Source organism: Monopterus albus, unplaced genomic scaffold (assembly GCF_001952655.1).
Source record: "Monopterus albus unplaced genomic scaffold, M_albus_1.0 scaffold134.1, whole genome shotgun sequence".
NCBI lineage: Eukaryota > Metazoa > Chordata > Actinopteri > Synbranchiformes > Synbranchidae > Monopterus > Monopterus albus.
The window spans coordinates 2,840,837-2,850,696 of record NW_018128014.1 but is presented as its reverse complement, the minus strand read 5'-3'; the positions used below and the strand labels follow the sequence as shown (position 1 = coordinate 2,850,696).

General features: G+C 43.4%; 1 protein-coding gene across 2 annotated transcripts in view; it reads left to right on the top strand.

Moving 5' to 3' along the window:
• The first annotated feature begins 7,314 nt into the window (after positions 1 to 7,314).
• The window catches only part of LOC109967740 (rho GTPase-activating protein 8), a 51,652-nt gene continuing 49,106 nt past the window's right edge, over positions 7,315 to 9,860 (top strand). For both annotated transcript variants that reach the window (XM_020613526.1, XM_020613525.1), the window contains exon 1: positions 7,315 to 7,851. The gene's annotated coding sequence lies outside the window, so the exon portion shown is untranslated. The remainder of the gene's footprint in view (positions 7,852 to 9,860) is intronic.

The following is a 9,860-nucleotide window of genomic DNA, read 5'->3' as shown; positions in this document are numbered from 1 at the left end:
TGTGAGGGATTTTTGTGGAATCAGTTTAGTGCATGTGAGAAATGAACATGCTGTGCCTGAGATATCAGACAATAATGTGTTAATTCTGTTGTCTGTGTTTTGCTTCAGATGTGATCAATCGTGTAGTTGTGTGTCATTGTTTATGTCTGAATGAATGCAGGTTTTGTGGGGAAACAAGGTGATTACTGAGGAGGTGAGTGAGTGGAAACCTACTTTCACATAGAGGAATGTGAACAGAGATAACGGACAGGTTCACTGGACAATAAAATGTTTCATCAGAAGCACCACTTAATGATGAATGATTAACTCCTGGAATGTGTAGAATATTACAATCTGTAGGTGACGGTGTAAAGGCAGGGAGTTCAGAGACACTGAACCACAGAGCCTGTCACTGAAGGAGCCAGTATGAACCTTATCAGTCACCTTTTTTAACCATTGTTAAAAACCACATGTAGGTTTTGGCAGCACTGTGCAGTAGACTGGTAGCCTGTGATGAAGACTTGTGATTGGTGAACAACTGGAAAGCACTGAGAGAATAGGCTTAAACAGCTGCTGGGAAGAAAGGAAGAGCAGTACAACCCCTTCTGACCTGCAGTTAAGGCTGTCCTGGTGGGGCTGGTGAGGTTCAGTCCTCCCTCTGCTGCACACGGGAGCATCACTGACTGAGAGACAGTGCTGACAGTGACCTACAGGAGCAGGGAGCTGCAGGTGGAAGTCAGATTCCTGAATCACGAGCTCTGGCTTTAACCAGAGGAGCAGTTAATCAGTGTTAGTCAGGGCCATTTGGCTGCTGTTCTTTGTTCCCAGCACTCGGAGCTGCTGAGGTGAACCCCTGGTTAAACCTGCGGACGCCGTTCCCTGGAATTTCACTTTCAGGGTAACGTGCCCAGTACAGTACAGACACAAGCTGTGTCCCAGGTCCACACAGTAGAAATCACTGCACTTTCCATTTTACATTGTTTTCAACTAATAATGATTTTGGACCTTTTAGGGGTTTTTCAGGCAAGCTGGACGAGTTGACAGTGGTGGCAATAATTCAACACTGACAGGATTGTTTGTCAGTGGTGGAAAGTAACTTAGTATATTTACTCAAGTAGTGCACTTAGGTACAATCTTGAGATATTTGTACTTGAGTATTTCCATTTTCTGCTCCGTCATACTCCACAGTTGTTCTGTCTCCTCTGGTAGTTTTGAGTGGACAGTGACCTATGACTTATTGTATCTGTCTGTTTCCTGGTTCACTGACAAACCACCTCCTTAAGACAACACTGAAGCATGTGTACACACACCCACACACACTTTGTTAAGTAAATATTGTCCAGGCATGCTTCTTCTTCATGTGTTAGGTCTTTACCTAAGTGAGAGGCTTTGCTGTCAGGAGAAGAGGTGTGATGAGCAATGTTCATCCTTTAAGAGAGGTTATAAAGGAATCTGCAAAGCAAACAGAGCCGGACACAAAGACGCCTGTGTGGAGGCTGTCAATATGTGACTGTTCAGTAGAACATCTGTGGCTTTAAGATAAGATAAGACACTTTATTGTAATAGCATATCAAAACACAAACTTAGTTTGGCTGCAGTCGACTCCACGTAGCAGCTTAGATATAACAAATAGTCACAGTCTGATCAGATAAAATGCCATAAACAATAACGGCTATCGCACTTATATGTTACAGCAGAGGTGGGCGTATCTGTTTTAGTGGTGATGGTAGTGGTGTGTGTTGGGGGGGAGTTCAGCAGCTTGTCCATGGCTTGGGGGACAAAGCTGTGTGTGGATGGTTCTGCCTGAGGGGAGGCTGGTGAACAAGAGGTATCCGTGTGTGGGATCTCCCTTACTGTTGGCGGAAACCACTTGAGTGGAGGTTAGGAGTGGAGAGCCACTAATCCACTGAGCCATTACAGCAGTTTCTCAGGTCTGAAAAGAAAGCATATCACAGATACACACCGCATAGCGAGTCTTCTGATAGTTGTACCAGTTCATTGTGGTTCATGATCCGGCCTGGATTACGTTTCCTACAGAACGTATTTCCTGTTGCAGTTTATCTGTTCACAAGTTTCTAAGAGACGATGTTGAAGCAGAGGTGTGTGTTCTACTGGCATGGCATGTGTTCATTACTGTGTGATGATCAATAATGTTTTTCTGCATACAAATCAGTTTTTCAGGTTGGTTTTCTGCCCTCAGATGTTCCTGCTTTGAATTCTTTGGGTCAACAACAAGAAGGAGAAATGTCCAAGTTACCAAAACTTACTAATTGAAAAATGTTTTTTTTTTTATTGTGAATTAAGTTTTCTCTCTTCAATTATCTCAACCTGTGCAGATGATTAAGAGAAAAGTAAAACATGAGCCAGGTGGGCGGATTCAAAGGTCTTCAGGTGGCTTTGGTATTCTAAGTCTCGCTCCTCAGTCAGTGGATGTCCAGAGAACATGTCTCTTATACAGGCTGTGAATTCCCTCACGTCCTGGCCTCTTGCTCCTGCCCATGTGAGATGTGAAGTTCATCGTTTCATCCGAATCGACTGATTTCTGACAAAAGGGTGTGTCGGTCCACACAGGGGTTTCATGAGGGATGCTCTCGTGTATCCTCAGTCCTCTCTCCTCAGAGCAGATATAAGAGACTTGGAATGCCCTCGATCCTCAGTTGACGGGAATGACAGGATCGAGGACAAGACATGGGAAACACTGAACGAGGATGCTTGTAAGAGACTTGGGATTGATTCAGCATCTCACCTGGTCTGATTCTCTGTGAAGCTTTAAAAGCTGCTGTCCCTCCTGACATCTGTTGGTTTCTTGGCTCTGCTACATTTGTCTATTCTTTTTTTTTTTTGTCATATGTACACCTACATCATTTTAGTTTTGGTTTAATGTAGTTTCTATTTAAGTGAGTAAAAATATATTTTCAGTTGAGTAAGATTTGTCCTTCTTCAGCTCTACGTTGTCCCATTAGATACACTCTGTTTAAATAAAGGTTTCCAGCAACATTCTTTCAGTACATCCCTCCTTCCACACATCTGTGCTCTGGCTGTGATCTAGTTGGTGCCATACACAGGAGCTGCCGGCTGAAGCAGACAGATTCTAACAGATTTGTAAATCCTCATCAAGTGCTGAGAGAAAAGCTGCACAGGGGAAGAGCACAGTCTTTCTTCTTACAGTTTTCTTTGCACAAATAAAAGCCAGTAAAGGAACCTAAACTGTAAAGTCCCACTCATGCTGTACAACAGGAAATTCATCTGGAAACAATAGCACGCTGACAATCCCCTGTGATGAGTAAAACATCTGGCTAGTATGCATATTTCTTAGTATCTGTGCTTACACAGTATTGATTAGCATGTGATGGTCCAGTGGAGACCGTCCACACTGCAAACATCTCCGTCCTCACTTCACTCATTACACTCTTAAATATGTGGAAAACACCTGAAGGTGTTTCAACCTGATTTAATAAAGAAAGACAAAAACCTTTGTAAAATGCTTTGAAACAATAAAGATTACTCATTTTCTACCGTTTAGTCCCTGAACAGGGTCACGGGCCGAAGCCAATCCCAGCCGGCAATCGGGCAAGGTACACCCTGGACAGGTCGCCAATCCATCGCAGGGCTAACACATAGACGAACAACCACACACACACCTATGGGCGGCATAGAGACACCAATCAACCTAAGCTGCATGTCTTTGGACTGTGGGAGGAAGCCAGAGTACCCGAGGAGAACCCACACAAGCACGGGGAGAACATGCAAACTCCACACAGAAAGGTCCCAGGTGGGGCCTGAACCCGGAACCTTCTCACTGTGAGGCAATGGCGCTAACCACTGTGCCACCGTGCTGCCCATAAATATAATAAAGATTAGCTCGACATATTTCCACCAATTATCGAAGCCTGCAACTAAAATCCTCCATAGTTCTTTTTCGACAGGTCATAAGTTTAGTACTGGTGTTTCTGCTCATCCATCTTCATTTCCTCAGGTTTCCTTTCTGAACAGTTTTTAGTGCCGCATCTCCAGAGCAGCGTCAGGTCTCCTCTGTCGGAGGAGGAAACCTTCTTCCAAACCAGATCCCCTCACTGTGTCCGACCCTCTCTGTCCGACCCACTGTGTCGTCCTCATGAAGCCATTCAGTGACCTAGAGCTGCAGCCATGAGTCAGTTCACTGGTAGAAAATGAACCTCAGCTATTTAGAAGCAACAGCCACCAACATGTTCTGGTTCCACCTTCTTTAATGTGAGGAGCTGATGCTTTTCTTTGTCAGACATGAGAATCAGCTGAGTCTCTGTGGATCTGCTGGTTGGACACAAGATGTGTGGAGATGCCACCTTTGGCCCTGGAGAGTCACAGTGGGACTTTTACCCGGTGTCTGACATTCTGGGACAAACAGATCAATCAGATCATCAGGACAATGATCAGCTGATTGATCAGTGACCCTGCTGGTTGGGCTTCCACTCAGTCAGTCAGGAGTTTTCTTTCATCTGTCGCCTGTTTGTAAATGTCTCGTTTCCCCTTTAAAGACGGTAAACAGCACAAAGCTCCACTGGTGGGACTGCAGGTCTCCAGGCAACACACTCACAAACTGGAGGGATGAGCAGGTGCCGAGGGCTGGTGCAAGCCACTGCTGGCAACTACATTGCTTTTATTGGGCTTTTATTGGTCAGTGTGCCTATTTTTATCACTGATCTCGTCTCTTGTAGACGAATCAGGCCTGAAAAAGTTCCAAACTGATGACAAACTGTTGTCTGGGTCACAGCCTGGTCTGGCTGTACACCTCTGCACCTGCATATGATAATGTGTGATGACTGACACTCTGACAACTGGTGTACAAACTACCTCAAAAATAAAAACTGCACGTCACTGTCACGTTATGAAATATGACACCATGTCTTGTTAGACTCCCAACTTGTTAGGGTGGGTTCCCCTCACCAGGAGGGTGAGGGAGAACTAGGGGTAGGGCTCAAGATAGCCGACCCAGGTGCTAGTACGAAAAAAGGTTTAATTGGGAAAAATAAGACAACGACAACGTAACAACATAACAGTGTCCATAATACATACAAGCGAAGGGGGAGTGATGACAACGGAGACTAGGACGAACAGGTACACTTACAAACTAACGGCAGGAATCAGGAGAGCAGGAGGATGAGGACGGACAAGTGAAGGAAAAACAAGGTAGCAAAAAGAAACCCGAAAAATCAACAGCACGGGGACCGTCAGTGTTGAAATCTCGGTACCTCCTGCGAAAAGCACAAACGTGATAGTTCAAGCCAGAACGCACAGCGACTGTCAGCGTAGCCTTCTATCCACGTTTCAAGTGCAGTTTAAACATAAATGAGTCACCTACTTGGTGTCAGTCAGTCAGTCATGATAACGATAGCAGCAGCAACCACTTAACATTAACAATGATCCGGCAACGGCGGAGCGTCTGCCAGAGGTTTAAACAAGGAGAAGGTAATCATCGGGATGCACCCCGGCTGTTGGCATCGACAAACCAGTTCCTAATTACTGGAATGCAACGACAAACCAGTTCCTAATTACTGGAATGCAACGCAGCTGAGGTGCAGAGCCCATATGATGGAGACAACAGAGGAGAAAAAGACGGAGGAGAGGCAGCGGCCCTGACACAAATGGGGAAACGTTCACCTCAGGGGGGTGGGTACAGTTTCCTCTGGAGGGATACCTTGAAAAACTGAAACTCTGACTTGAATTCAAAAGGTCAGCTGTAACACCTGAACATCATGTGTATGAAAACTAGATAGCAACACTGAGAGCAATGAATAGATAAGTAAAGAGTTAATAAAGTGGAGGACAGAAACTCTGGAAAAATGGAAAGGTGGTGCTGCTGCTGCTGCAGGATGTTATGTAATTACAAACGAGCACTTTCTGAGGTTGTGCCATTTAAAATTGCCAGGTGGAGGTTTGGAATAATTATAGTTTAGATGGAAAATAAAACCACCTTTTCATACAGTTTTGCTAAGAGCTTTCAGAAGGAAAGGATGAGTGAACTGTAACAGCATGAACTGGTCCTGAGAGGAGCCTTTCAGCACAAACTGATCTGAAACAGATGAGGTGCTATTTTACATTTTTTGGTAATCATAAGTGTGTGTGTTCTTGTATTTGCTACATAATGAGAACCAAAAAGGTTCTTGCTACAGAGTGAGAATATTTTTGGGAAGTGGGGACATTTTGGCTTTCTGAAACACCCCTTCGAGGGTTAAGACTTGGTTTTAGGGTTCAGGTTTAGGTTTAGGTTAGAGTCAGGGAATGCATTATGCCAATAAGTGCCCTCACAAAGATAGAAGTACAAGTGTGTGTCTGTGACTCAGGCTACTCTACACATTTGCATCACCATCCTGAACGAAGTAGAAGAGGGAATATAAAAGCATCATCTGCTTTGCTTACACATTTCAAAGTGAGGCTTCTAATAACTCACATTGTTGGATCTGATGTTAATTTGTGTCAAGGATCAGATCATCATTTACACAGTGTTGCAGCTCTTTGAAATGGTAATGTCTTTCAAGGCACAATGGTTGTGTGTGTATGATACTGTAGATGAAAAGGATTTCACACCAATGCAGAGCTTGTGAGGTTTGGATACATGGCAGCTCTTTTTTTAATAATATTATGTTTTAGATTCATTGCACTACACTGATGCACAGCTTGATGCTTCAGGCCATCTTTAAAATCTCCACTGTTGCTCAAATGTTGTTGAACTGTCTTGCCCTTCTTATGACTCAGCCAAATTTCCATTGAAATTTGGCACAATTTTAATCAAATTTGCAGAATTATTCTGCAAAATAAGATATGACTTCCTGCACATTTCCATTCAATACTGTTATCCAAAGTTCATGGTGCATCAAAATAAACAGCTGGTGGAGTTAATTCTCCAGCTGGTGCCATTGCAAAAGGACACAGTGAGATGGGGTTACTGAAAAAGCTATTCAGGACCTATAGGAACCTACTTCATTAAAAAAAGAGAGGCACCTGTGAATAGCTGTTCCATTATTACTGGAGGTTCTGGCCACATACTGACCATCATATTTATAATTTGTGATATGGTTTAATTGGTGAAACTGCAGGTAAAAGACGTTTAGGTTTCTATCACTTTTAAAAGCAGATTCTTCTGTTTTTGTAAGTTCATTGAGAAATGTATCGCGAAGTTTATTGAAAAATTTTGCTGATGTTTTTTTTTTCTCAAATTGCTGTCATTTTATTGCTACATAAGATAAACTTGATTGGTCAGTTGGTTGCCAACGATGACGTTTGTTGATACTCATTGGTGTTTGGTGTCACGTGTTGTTTTATTGTGCACTGCTCTCGCGACCGTCTAAGTGGAAAAAAATGTAAACAACAATGGCGGACTATAGGAGACATGAGAGCTGCTCTCATGTTCAAAACGAAAAACAGAAGTGAAACCAAGAATAACTTTAAAATTTGCTAAAGTTAACTGCATTTTTTTTTTGAAAAGGCTCAAAACGACAAAGCGGCAGGTGCGAGTCCCGCGATTCGGGTAACCTTACTCCAAAACTCTGTAGGGGCTAATGCTAATGTTAGCATGGCGCCTCCAGTGAGCGCCATTAGCCAGGGTTAGTGACTGTGAAGAAGACCCGATAGTGGCGCTACCAGGACCGGACACTGACTCTGAAACAAGTACAGAACTTCCACAACAGGGTCACCTGCTGTTTAAGACACAACACCAGCAGCTGGAGACAAAGTGAAGACACTGAGACGCCCCAGCAGCGGTAAGACCAGGAGCAGAGACCCACCCAACGCTGACCCCGGACAGTAGGAGATGTCATCACCGACACCGTTCGTACCTGTTGGGCCAAAGTGGATCTGGAGACTTGTCAAGTCAGAGATGGTGACCTGTGTGACTCGGTAAGCCACTGTTCTATTTTGATGCTTGTGTTCTGGCAGTATGACTATAGTACTGGTGCGGCCTGCTAGTGTTAGCTGCTGGGCGGAACAGCTGGAGAGACATGTTTATGTTATTTGAAAGATGTGATAAAGTATAAATGAAGTGAACTAATATACAGTGAGTTTCAAATTCAAATCCATACTTTATTTGCCAAGTTAAACACATACCAGGCATTTGTCTTGGTGTAGGCATCTTCAATTAGCAACATGACCACACACTCACACTGATTCAATCTTAAAACAATAATAAAATAATGCGACCAACTTAAAATAACAAAAGACTGTAAAACCAGGTTAGAATTAGATAAATTAAACCACACATACTCATAATGTATGTCCAAGTTAAAAGAAGAACTAAAATTTAGCAGCTGAGGCACTTCAAGCTAAGTGCTCTACCTAAATCAGTCTGCTGTCAGCCTAAATTGCCTGACGCAGTGGGATGAGAATCATCACTGATAATGTTCAGTGCCTTCAGTCAATTTTGATAAATGGTGGAAGCTAAAGGGAGAGAGTGACCTTTGCTTTTGCTGTTGTGATGCTGGACTTAGTGATAAATCAGTGGAAGAGGGGCCTATGGCAGGGTTAAGTCCCACTTGGTTGTGTTGCTGTGTCTGAAGCCTGCATGGCTTCTCCTTGCAGGTACTGTACTGACCTGTCAGAGCTGACAGGTGCACTGTGTACATTGGACTGTGTCCTGAGAAGTGCTGCCAACTGCAACTAGGATACACATTTGGCAGGAACACAGCAGCACTACAGCCATCCTCAGACCACGATGGAAAAAACATAATGCGCATAAATAAGCAGGGGAATGCTTCATGTAGGCTGGCACAGAGGAAAAATATGACCCTGGTGTTATCCAGTTATACTGTCCAGGCAGACAAGTAGCTGCTTTTCAAGAGTGTCTCTTTCCTGAGAAAACAACATGAGGCCAGACACACCCTGCAGTTTATTTTTTGTCAGTAATTAGGTGAGCCTAAAAATGAAAGGTGCACTGGGGACACAGGACATTTAATAGTGCAGCTCTGTTTCCAGGAGTGTAGGTTTCACTGAGGTCATTATAAAGACTTCATGGTCTACCGTACACATGCTGAACTTTTTCTGGTATTGTCAGACAAACTTGACTGTTAGGACTGTTTCAGGTATTTGTACAAAAAAAACAGTCTTGGTGAATAAATAAAGCTTTTGATTTAGATACACAAAAAATGTACAGAGTTTGGTAGGTCGTCAAAATTTCTGGAGTGGAGTCCTGCTGTGGAAGTGTGGATGTACTGTGAAATCTTCTCCACAGTACTGCTTGGTTTTCCTCTGACTGACTGAACCCTGCTGCGATTCTGGTCAGTGTGACCTTGTTTTTCCCTCATTTGACAGAATATTCTTATTTGTTTGGGACGTGTAGGTGTTGTGCACTAAATAAGGCAAAGTTGAAGCCTCTGTGCATTTTCTCATCTGTGCTGATGTGTGACAAACTTGTAGATTTGGGCATGTGTTCCATTTCCCTTTGTTTTAAATTGCACTACAGAGGTTGAAAAATTGATTTAACACTTACTTTGAACCTACAAAACTGTACAGAAACAGAAACGGCTCGTTTCAGTAGATTCATTGAAATAAACGGGGTAGGCAAAATACCAGAAACAGCCAGCCAACCAGTACTATATCGCGATTTGTTGTTTCTACTTATCACTTTTGATCAATTTGCTTTTCTATATAAATATTATTTATATACTGTAAATAAACACATGTTTGACTGAAGAAGGCTGTTTGACAGGTAGGGCAACAAGAATAGATCCCAGACTTGTGTCAACCCAGAAGGCAGCGGAGAGGCTCGAGCCTCCGAATATCAGGTACCACTTTCCCATTAGCTGACTGAGCTGCTGAAAGGCCTCTGATCCATCGTGTCAGAGAGGCTGAGACTAAAGGCTCCGACAGACATCTGTGTGGGTGTGTGTGTGTGTGTGTGTGTGTGTGTGTGT